Source organism: Salvia splendens, unplaced genomic scaffold (assembly GCF_004379255.2).
Source record: "Salvia splendens isolate huo1 unplaced genomic scaffold, SspV2 ctg1092, whole genome shotgun sequence".
NCBI lineage: Eukaryota > Viridiplantae > Streptophyta > Magnoliopsida > Lamiales > Lamiaceae > Salvia > Salvia splendens.
This window is the reverse complement of record NW_024598638.1, coordinates 1-11,395: the sequence shown is the minus strand read 5'-3', so window position 1 is coordinate 11,395 and position 11,395 is coordinate 1. Positions and strand designations below refer to the sequence as shown.

General features: G+C 37.1%; 1 pseudogene; it reads left to right on the top strand.

Annotated features, from left to right (window-relative positions):
* Positions 1-2,240: 2,240 nt before the first annotated feature.
* Positions 2,241-11,309, top strand: LOC121788595 (annotated as a pseudogene).
* The last annotated feature ends 86 nt before the right edge of the window (positions 11,310-11,395 follow it).

Below are 11,395 nucleotides of genomic sequence, written 5' to 3'. Positions count from 1 at the left end.
ACTGGAGATCCCAAGAACTTGTTCAAAGGGACAACTAAGCTATGAGAGTTCATGGAAAACACTCAAACCATATTTATTCCCTAAGAGCAATAGAGTGTTGGAGAACTTGCCTAGTGGTAAAGGCTAAGTCTATGACTTTTAATGGTTCTTAAAGATCTCAAAGAGATGGAGTTCTCAAAGAGACCAAGTATGACAAGGTACTTGACTAAGAATCACCTATGTAAGTGCGAAGTGTGGTCGCTTCATAAAACGTACTTATAAATCCAAAGTGGTGTCCAAGACCGCAATGGACACAAAACGTGAGAACGGATGAGGTTGAGGTGTTTAAGCGTTAACACCATTGTCTCGGTGCACGCCGTGGGGGATTAGTTCAAAGCATCGCGCTACTAAGCCGCCTGTGTATCCGATGGTGTCGACTATGGAGGGTTCAAAGTCAACAACTACCTATCCTTATGCTTATATACCTCTCGAGGGTTGAGCTTATGTCTGCATGCATATGCATTTGGCTATTTCCACTCATGTGGGGGATTGTAAAAATCATGGATTAAATATGCCCGGTCAATGGTTTTGACCAAATAATAAATGTGACGAGACATTTAATTTTGTGAAATTAAATGACATAGCGTCGATCTACATTTTACGTAGATAAATGTAGTATATTCACTTTCTCAAATCCGATTTCCGGTGAGTGAGAAATAGTGGATTAAAGTTGGGCATAATTAGTTTTTAATTAAAGCTTGGAGCATGTGCTTAGGGAATAATTAACTAGTGTTAATTATCCCACATTGGAAGATTAATACATCTTTAATGTGTTTAAATTAAGTGACTTTATGTTACTTAATAATTATAGTGGATCAAGATGGGTGAAAAAGCCCACACGCGCGCACACGCGCGCGCCGCCGCCCGCCCCGCCCGAGCCCGAGCCCGAGCCCGATCCCGATCCCGATCTCGATCTCGATCTTGATCTTGGCAATTGGTCTTTGGGCTTGGGGCTTGGCCCAAACTATTCTTTTTGGACCACCGCCGAGTCAGCAATTCAAGTGGCTTGACACGTCGTCAAGCGAGGCACAGTCACGGCTGCCACGTGAGAAATCCACACGCTCCACATGCGATAGGCACACGCCTGCCACACGCTCGTAACCGACGGCGGTTACAAATCTGCCATGATGAGCCTTCATGGCTCGGTTGACCCTGCATGGTGGCTTGGCCTATAAATAGGCTAGCCATACCACTGCATTAGGACACACAATTACAAGCATTCTCTGCATCATAAGCTCTCTCCCTCTCTGCATTGTCTTTCTGTCGAAGCTCTGCCCTCTCCTCCATCCAGTTCGCCGGAGCTCTACTGATTGCGGTGCTGCATCAATAGAGACGTAGCCGTTTTACCTTTGGGGACGACACGCCAAACCGAAGAGCACTACCGGGGCGTATCTCGTCTTGCGGGAAGAGGCCTCCTCGACTCGGCTAAACTTAGTTCACGGTTCTTTGTTTCGAATTCTTACGTTGTAATTTCATTTAGTTCAGTTTCCCCTTTTCTTTCTTTTGGGTTATATTACGCCCGGTTTTGTTATCTTGTAATCAGTAGAACCACAATACAATCATCGATTCCTTTTCTTTCTCATGTTGTAACTCTCCTGGATATTAGCTAATCATTATTCTTTAGTTTACTTGTTTGTTGAGGGATTTCCTTTTTCCGTTCAATTGTTATATTCGTTATCTTTTGATGTTGTCGTATATTATAAATGTGTTATACAACAGTAGCTAACTCGACTATACATCTCTTTGATTAGAACACAAGGACGCTGAATAATCTGCATTCGACAATATGGATGATTCGCTTGGCAGTGGGGTGGGGTGGAGTGAAGCATGAAAATAAGAAAAAGTTAACGGTGTTAGTGTTATTTGATGGAATGTACTAATTTGGAACACTAATTAAACTTTTTGTGTGATATATGTTAACTTAAAACTTTTTGTACTAATTTGAAACATTGATGAAACATTTTGTATATATGGTGTAATTATCCTGATAAATTCTGGACCACTCATTTAATAAAAATAAATGGCTAATAATGCAATCTCAATTTTTAATTAGATTAAAAAATCTCAAATGATTACGGCCCCATAATCTAGAGATACTAATTCATAACCCCATAATCTAGAGATACTAATTCATAAAATGCGGCATTACAACGAAATGAAAATGTATTATTAATATTACTCCAGAATAAACACACGATTCCATTGTAGCGATTTTGTATAACAAACCTTAAATTGGCGTTCCTTTGGAATTGAAAAAAGTGGCGCAAATTGTACACCTGGAACAGCCACCGCAGAAGACGGCGCGTCGATCACACGCACCGTGGGCCGCGTGGATCCAATCCCAACCTACTCTGTTTCGCAGATCTCAAGCGCCGAGTATCTGGGATGAGTAAAGTTGAGAAACTCCTTTTATGCAATTCACTCCACCTCCGCCGTCTCTGCTGACCTGCGCCGGGAGCCATTTATCTACCGCACTAATTTCTCCATCTCCACTTCCAACGGAGTAAATTCGAAAGATGCGGACATTTTTTGCGCTCCTCATTCTCTTCTATTTCTTTTTGTCGCCGCTCATCGCCGGCGACTCGATGCCTGAAACCGCCGGAGTTAACGCTACTGCCCTAAACGATACGTCCTTGCGAAAGGAAAATACTCTTGCTGATATGATTGATCACGCATTGGAGAAAGAGTTCAACGAGACTGATGAGCTCACCGACGGTTAGTGCAGATCTCTGATGATTGTACTCTCTGTTTCGCCTTGTTGTACTACATTGTCAATTAATGCTGCCTTTTATACCGTTTTGCTTTTCCTTCAATTTTGTGTTCTGTGTTGTGTAGATTAGGTTCCTCTGTGTTGCATGGACTAATAATAGAATTTTTTTCCCCATTTCTGGCTTGTTTATTTTCATGCATTTAAGTCCTGTGATTATCTTCAAATATTCAGTGTCTGTGTATATTCTTTTGCAGTAGATTCGTGTTAAAAGAAATGCTGGTCAGAGGTTATTTTAGGGCTTAAAGTTCATGATATATTGATGTCAACATTTGAATAACAATTACAAAATATGTATAGCATATCCTAAAGTTTCAAATGAATATAGTGCAAATAAGTTCAAGGAGGTAGCAATGAAATTAATACAAGATGGAAACGTGACACTAGGCTTCTCTTTGACAGACTGGTTAAATCTTGGTTAGTTTGGTGATTGGGGAAAGTATATCACTGTTTGATGTTTGATGTTTGATGCTTGAATGATGTGTTTTTAATCGTTGGAGCTTATTTGAATCTCGTAAAGTAGGAATATGCATTTTTACTTGGAAGGGAACATATGACTTGAGTTTGTGATCACACTCTATCTTCTTGAAATTTGCAGTAAAAGATCACGGGAGCTTCAACAACAGTGTTAATGAACAGCAGGTTTCTTTCTTGCCTTATAATTTCTTCTTAGGTTGGAACATGCTTATATTGAATTATTTATAAATTAAGATATACTTAGCTATTTGGTAAGGGTGAATGCCGTTAAATATTTTTTAAGTGCCTTCTTGAACTAATATTTGGTGAGCACTATATTTCTGGCATCTCGAGAATTAGAATTTTAGGTGCTTGGAGATATAATGAAAATCTGCGGCCAAAAGCTGATGTTATATTTGCTTTTGCTTCGTGGGGATTTCAGATGATTATGCCACTGTATACAATTAAGTTTGCTTTTACATAGCATTGAACTGCTCATGTTCTTTTGGAGTTAAAGCATAATACTCACGAGTTCAATGGTGTTTCGGTCATATGAATATGTGAGTTAACACTTAAAAACAGTTTCAATCAAGTTCATTACTTCAAATATCTATTATCTAAACTTGACTAAACAATAAACATCAAGATTATTATGTAAAACATATTTTGTTTTCGAGTGTGCCCCCTTTCTTTTGCCTCCAATTTCAATTTGGTTGTCTCTACTGTCCCTACTGAAACTTCTAAAATTCTCAGGCAGTTCTGGAAACTGTTGCCAGGGTTAAGCCCAAGAAGAATGAGACAAAAGATGAAAAGTATGCTTCCCAAACCTGTATCCTCCAAATTCATTAGTCTGCTGTGTTCTGTTATTTTTGAGTACTGGAGTACTATTTTTTATTTCCGTGACTATAGCAAATTTAAAGTTGGATTTTGGTTGATACTTTTTTCTGACTTTATATTAGGTCATTTCAGTTCCATGATGTTTTCACTCTTGATGCTGAGAATCAACCTGAAGAGACTCCAACCTTGATAGATAGCAAGGTACTTTTTTTTAAAAAAAATTCAGCGGCTATTAGTTTCATTTGAAACTCCAACATTTGTTAAGTTTGTTGCTCTGGGGTTGCAGTAAATTTATTTTCAATAATTGCAAGTTCTGCTTTCTAGAAATGTTTGAGGTAGATATTTCCAGCCATTGAAAATTATGTGCAGGACAATGTCTTCATTATGTCCAATCGCAAGTCGAAATTTCCTATCTTACAATTGGACCTAAGGTTAGATATCTGAGTTTCTCCCCAAGGTACCCATACTCGTCATTTAAATCTTATATAAGCAATCTAATATTATTTTTTTTGGTCCACAGGTTCATATCTGATCTAGTTGTAGTAATTGTTTCTGCAACTTGTGGTGGAATTGCCTTTGCTTGTGCTGGACAACCAGTAAGCTTCCCAATAGACTTTATGCTATTTTTTCTGATCTTGGAAACTTTTTATCCATCGATTCTCCGGTGTATTGCTGATTTCTGGATTTCTGTGATGATCTGCAATTTTAACCTCGCAGGTTATAACTGGATATTTACTAGCAGGATCCCTTATAGGACCTGGAGGTTTTAGTATTGTCAGTGAAATGGTTCAAGTATGTTGCTATTTGCACCACCTTTATGTTTGAGCATAATATTATTGCATCTTTGCTGTTTTCTTACTCCTGTAAGAATGTGACCTCGTTCTAACTGCTCATAGTATGTTCCTGCAGGTTGAAACAGTGGCACAGTTTGGAGTTATTTTTCTTCTTTTTGCATTGGGGCTAGAATTCTCAGTTGTGAAGGTTGGTTGTGTTATTACTTATTATCTAAATTTACATGTTCTCTCATGCTATTAGGTGATGTTAGGAAAATGCAATGGAAAAAGAAATTGAAACGTTGAAAGATTGATAGCAAATTTAACTGATAATGCAGATTCGTGTTGTGCGAGCAGTTGCTTTCTTCGGCGGGTTGCTTCAAATACTTCTGTTTATGTGTTTGTGTGGAATAACAGCCTTGGTATCCTCTCTATTCCCCGTTTCTTATATTTGTGCACCTTTGCAATCACAACTCTGTTATACGAAATGTTGAATGAAGCTAACTTCCTTAGATATTATTGACTTTCGTTATCACTATATATATAAAGGTATTAAGGTATTGATGTAAACTGGAAAATTTTAATTGATTAAATCATTAGCTGTATGTTAAGAATTTAATTTTACTATGGAGGTTCATTTTGTGATGCTAGGAGTTGTATGGGAAAATACAGATACAGAATCATGGTTCACCTTGTCCTTCCATAGTTCCATATCATTACTGATAACCTTTAACATTCAAAGGATGTCATTCACCTGATCTATGGGATTTCCTTTATGGTCCAGTGCTATTCATGAAATAATCTTTTCGTGTCTATTCATTTCATTTTGTCTTGTCCTTTCATTTTATTTACTTTTTAATATGTATAAGTAATATATTTGCAGTTATGTGGTGGGAAAGCATCTGAAGGTGTCTTTGTTGGTGTGTTCCTCTCAATGTCTTCAACAGCAGTGGTACAACCTCCATCTGATTTTGTAATCTTGAGCCTAATTTAATTTGTGAGGTTAAAGATGATTCAGCTACGGAGTTTTAATTTTGAGTCCTTTTTCCTCTCTATGGTTTAAAACACTAGTTTGGGGAATAATTCCTTTCAAGCTCTCTGAAGCTCATAATAGTAATTTCTTTTCTCGCTAATAGTACCAATCTTGAAGCTATATTTCAAGGTAAAAGAACCAAATATTTTATATGCATTTTCAATCACAATCACATGACTCCTCAAAGGCCAGGGTTTAGATTCTCTCCCAGAGAAAATAATCAGAATATGGATATGAAGAGATTAACTTCATTTTGGAATTTGGAGGAAGCTGTCACTATGTTTTGATGTCAGAAGTAGAGTTGACTTTTATAATGTGCTTAAAGGAATCTTCATCTTCTTACTGACATTAGGCGAGGGAATTACAAATATTCATGTACTCCCATTAAAGATGACTCACTTTCCTTTTTAGTTTGTCCCAGCCAAGATGACCCATTTTTATAAATGGAAACACCTTTATCTCTACTTTATTCCCTCTCTCTTACTTTACTCTCTCCACTCAACACACAAAATAAAACTGCATAAAACTCCGTGCCGCCCAAGGATGGGGTCATCTTCCTTGGGATGGAGGGAGTACTTTCTTAAACGCAGTAATGAATCTTTATAAGAGGTCTATGTTATTGTACATGGTTATTCCTCCCACTGGTTAGCTTCATAGACACTGTAAGGCACCTTTAAAAGGGATCCATGTTCCCATACAAAGTAATTCCCTTAACTATTTTCCTCAGAGTATACCAAGACATCGCTGCTGCAATCAGATGACATCTTCTGATGATACAAATATCCAATTTATGCCTCTAGTTCCTGATGAATATGGATTTTGTCTTATTGAGTTCAAAGATATTGTGGCTGTATACGGTGGAAGCAGGATATTTTGCATCACCAAAATTTTCCATACCAAACCATTTATTTTGCACCAAGGACACGAACCAATGAAGATAGAGTGCTCTTAGTACTTCCATTCTGATAAGAAAGTTTCACTTTTTTACATACATGGGTATGTGTATTAATAATGAGTGTGTGGTTGCTGTCTATTTTCATCTTAAAGAATCTGGACAACATTGTATGACTCGTGCCATGCATAAAAAAGAACTCATGTCTTTCTTCTGCCAATCGCTTAATTCAAGCTGATGCAATATCCTGCTTGCAGGTTTTGAAATTCTTGATGGAAAAGAATAGTATCAATACATTATATGGGCAGGTTACTGTTGGAACCCTTGTTCTGCAGGTTTGTCTCTGCTTAAGATTATTCCTTTGATGCATCTATGCATTTAAATTTGAAGCCTAAATTCTCTAAAATCTGATCATATCACATAACCATAATGCTGACAGAATTTCATAACATTTCTTGTAATTAAGTCCATATTTTGCAACGAGTTTTGCTTTGTGAAATTCTGAAAGATCCCTCTGGTTTACCAGGACTGTACTGTGGGTTTGCTATTTGCTCTTCTCCCTATCCTTGGTGGTACTTCTGGTGCTCTCCAAGGAATCGTTTCCATGACAAAACTGTAAGACAATAGACCATAGAGAATGAATTTTCGTGTTTCAGTGACTTGCATGCAATATAGATATATAATTCTATGTCTTTAACTTATGCATTAATGATACTTGTACTTGCAACAACTTCTGGAACTGATATGCTGAAAAGATTTTAGTTGGCAATGAGTAAGAAAATGATGAAGCTTCCTTCAGATGTTCTATCATTCCCACCATTATATACTCCGTATTTATCAAAAATATTAAATACTATCAGCTGTGAGTGATTAAATCTAACAAATTCTTACTCTTTCTGACTTCTGTGGCAAGGTTATGCTTAGAGTTTAGACTATTTTTTGTAGTTCTTAGAAACACTTGGAAGCCTTTATGAAACCGGGGTTTTCTTTTCAATGATCTATATTATCATTTATGGGACCCTACTTTCCATGTACAGGTTGGTGGTGTTGGTTACATTCCTGACCATATTGGCAATATTGTCCCGCACTCTTATACCTCGGTTACTGAAGTTGATGATTAGTCTATCATCACAGGTGCCTTTGCGTTTGAGAAAATGTGTTGCATGCACATTGTTCTGATATTTGACTTAGTCTCCTTTGCAGACTAATGAACTCTACCAATTGACATCTGTTGCGCTCTGCTTGCTTGTTGCTTGGGTTAGTTGCACTTCCCAATTTGTCTTGTTTGACTACTTATTGGCGATTGGAACTTTTATTTGATCAAGTTATTTTCTTCTGTGATCTGTATACAATTCTAGTACTCCCTTCGTCCCACAAGAATATGCACTCTTTCCTTTTTAGCCCTCCCACAAGAATATGCACTCTCTCTCTAATGAGGTGGGACCCATTCTCCACTAGCAATATTTTAATTACTCTTTCTCTCTACCTCTCTCTTACTTTACCAATTTTACATTAAAACTCATGTTGAACCCAAAGTGCATATTCTTTAGGGACGGAGGGAGTATATTCAATTTGTCTCCTTTCAAAATCTAGTTACTAGTCCAGACAATGTGCCTTTTGACTGCAAAGTTATTGAATAAATGCATGTAATGTAAACTATATTGTTCCAGTGTAGCGATAAGTTGGGTCTGAGTCTTGAGTTAGGATCCTTTGCTGCGGGACTGATGATATCAACAACTGATCATGCTCATCATACTCTGGAACAGGTATGGCTTCACTATTATTGCATGGTATTCTATTCTACCATATATATCTTCCTGTGTGTTTGTCTCTCTCTCTCTCTCACACACACACACACACAGAGCTAATGTGGTATTGATTGATTACTAAACTGGAATTTCCTCTATGGTTGCTTCTGTTACAAATTTATTTCTTATTTTTATTGAGTCCGTTACCTTTCTTCTTTTCATACATTTTCTATTATCTGGGAGGAAGACTTGAATTTCAAGTTTTATTAATATACATGGAAATGGTTAGGTCTTAGACTTAGGTGTGTGGTTGGTGAAATTTTGGATTTGTTTATTCTGCTGTAGGTGATGAGTGCATGATTCTAATTGTTTTATGAAATTAGTTTTTAAAGCTCCAACACTCTTTTCGATAAAATGATGTTTTCGATGGTAGAGATGCACACATGCCTTTTGCCAAGGTATGGTGATATGACCTTCAGGGTAGCTAAATTTGGAGTTCTGCTGCTCTTTCAACTGTGCTAGGCATTACTCTCTTTGAATTGTGCTAATTGCTTTAATCTGTTTGAAGATATTATTTCCTTTTCTTCCTGAAAGAAGAGTGCCAACAAGCTTTTTCCCTTAGGTTTAGAACTTAGCACCGACTGGAAATAGGACTAAGTGCTGAGTGGCCATATAACTATTACTACAATTTGACTTCCTATAGTATAGTACTAATTTACAAGATTGAGTGAGAGAAAGTTGCACTTTTTTCCTTTTTTTCTCAGAAGTCTGACTGAGGCCATTGAGGTTGTCTTGCGCCTAATTTTTAACGTCAACCTAATTATCGATCTGTTGCTGCTCTTTTGTATTGGAGATCGTCCAATGGGTCTATCATGAGATTATTTTAGATTTTTAGACAGTTATCCTGCAAGAACATAACTTGCTATTCGAATATTTAGTGTGTATGATCCCCTAGCTTTATGGGTCATTAAGCTAACTCGTTCATGTTTCCTCAGCTCCAACTGTTGTCATGTGGGATCTTGGTACCAGATTGTGCTCTTACTTGTCACTATGCAGAATTTCTTCAATCTGACTCTTTATTTTGTAGGTGGAGCCGATCCGGAACTTTTTTGCTGCCTTTTTCTAGCCAGTATTGGAATGCTAATTCATGTCCAGTTTCTCTGGAATCACATTGATATATTGCTGGCAGCTGTTATCTTGGTGATTATTATCAAAACAATTGTGTTCAGTTTGGTCGTGAGAGGATTTGGCTACAACAACAAGACTTCCCTTCTTGTATGCACTTTCTAGTGTTAATTTTTCAAATGTTGGTAATCTTTGTTTGACTTGCAAAATTTTGTCATATGCATGTGCAGGTTGGGATGTCTCTTGCACAAATTGGAGAATTTGCTTTTGTTCTTCTTAGTCGAGCGTCTAACCTCAAGTTGATCGAGGTGTTTCTTTATTTCTGAGTTTTTCTTAATTGTGAAGTGTCATATCCATTATATGCTAACTTTGAACTATTTTGTCCTTTTCTTATAAGAAATTGGTGATCTATTGCTCAATACTCTTAAGTATTATCAACTTTCGATGAAAGCCTGATTTTGTTATATTGTCCTTCGTTTGAGCCACCACTAACATAGGTGATGAATTACAGGGTAAACTATACATGCTGCTTCTTGGGACAACAGCACTCAGTCTGGTATGCTAGACTTTTTAGCTGTGTGCCTTGGCAATATCCCATGTAGCGTATTTCTTCTCATTCATAGACAAATGTGATCTGTTAGGGTCTCTACTGCTCATTAAGATTCATGTTTTCCATTGCCTTTGATATGTCATGGAACACTTCACATAATTTTTCAAGCATATGGCATATCTGCTTAACATAGCTTACATATGGTTGCATTGACTTAGATCATGGCATAACAATATTTATTCATATGAAATGGATAAAAGTAGTCCAAGAACTTGTATTAATTTAGAAGTCTCTGGAAAATGCAATATCCAATTTGTTGATCCTCTAGTCAAGCAAGTAGAGGCATGGTTTTCATGGGTGTATTTTGCACTTACTCTTCTAGATACATTGTTTATTAGTTTTTCCAATTATGTCCGCAATTGCTTTCTTCATCTTACAAATATTATGCACAGGTGACTACACCATTACTGTTTAAGCTAATACCTGCCGTAGTACATCTTGGAGTGCTATTACGGTGGTTTTCTTCTGATTCCACCTATGAGGTACTGTATTACAGAAACCACACTACTGATCCATCACATTGTACACAGTTTCCATAGAGTTTATGGGTTTGTTGAATATGATTTTTGGTTCCAGATTAGAGGAGAGAGTTTGCGCGCGGACAGTGCTAAGCATATATCTTTGATGGTCCACAGCTCTCATGATTCTTGATAATAAATACAGTACCATATATGTATGAGCCAGAAGTGCAAATATCAGACTTGACCTGATGGATGGTCTCTTCTTGTTGGGGGACAGGTGATTAAGAGTGCAAAGGAGGTCGACTGACTCCACTGCCCCCTCCCGCGTCTGCCATGCTTTTTTCTACCGAGATTTCTCACATACGGCCGGAACCTTTTTTTCACAGTTTGTTGTTAATGCGGCAGGTGTTTATACAATTTTCTGAAAGCATGTCCATATATCAATTCGTTTATTATTTTAACTAGCCACACTACATTACAACTGGAAATTATTAATCAGCAGCTTGTAAAGGGGATATAGCTGTGCATTTTGTACTATAATTATTAAATGTATAGTTCTCTTTCTAAATTTGCTGCTATTACAATATTCATTTCATTATCAAATATTCATTTCATTACCAAATTAATACAATATTCCTTTATTACATCAAATAT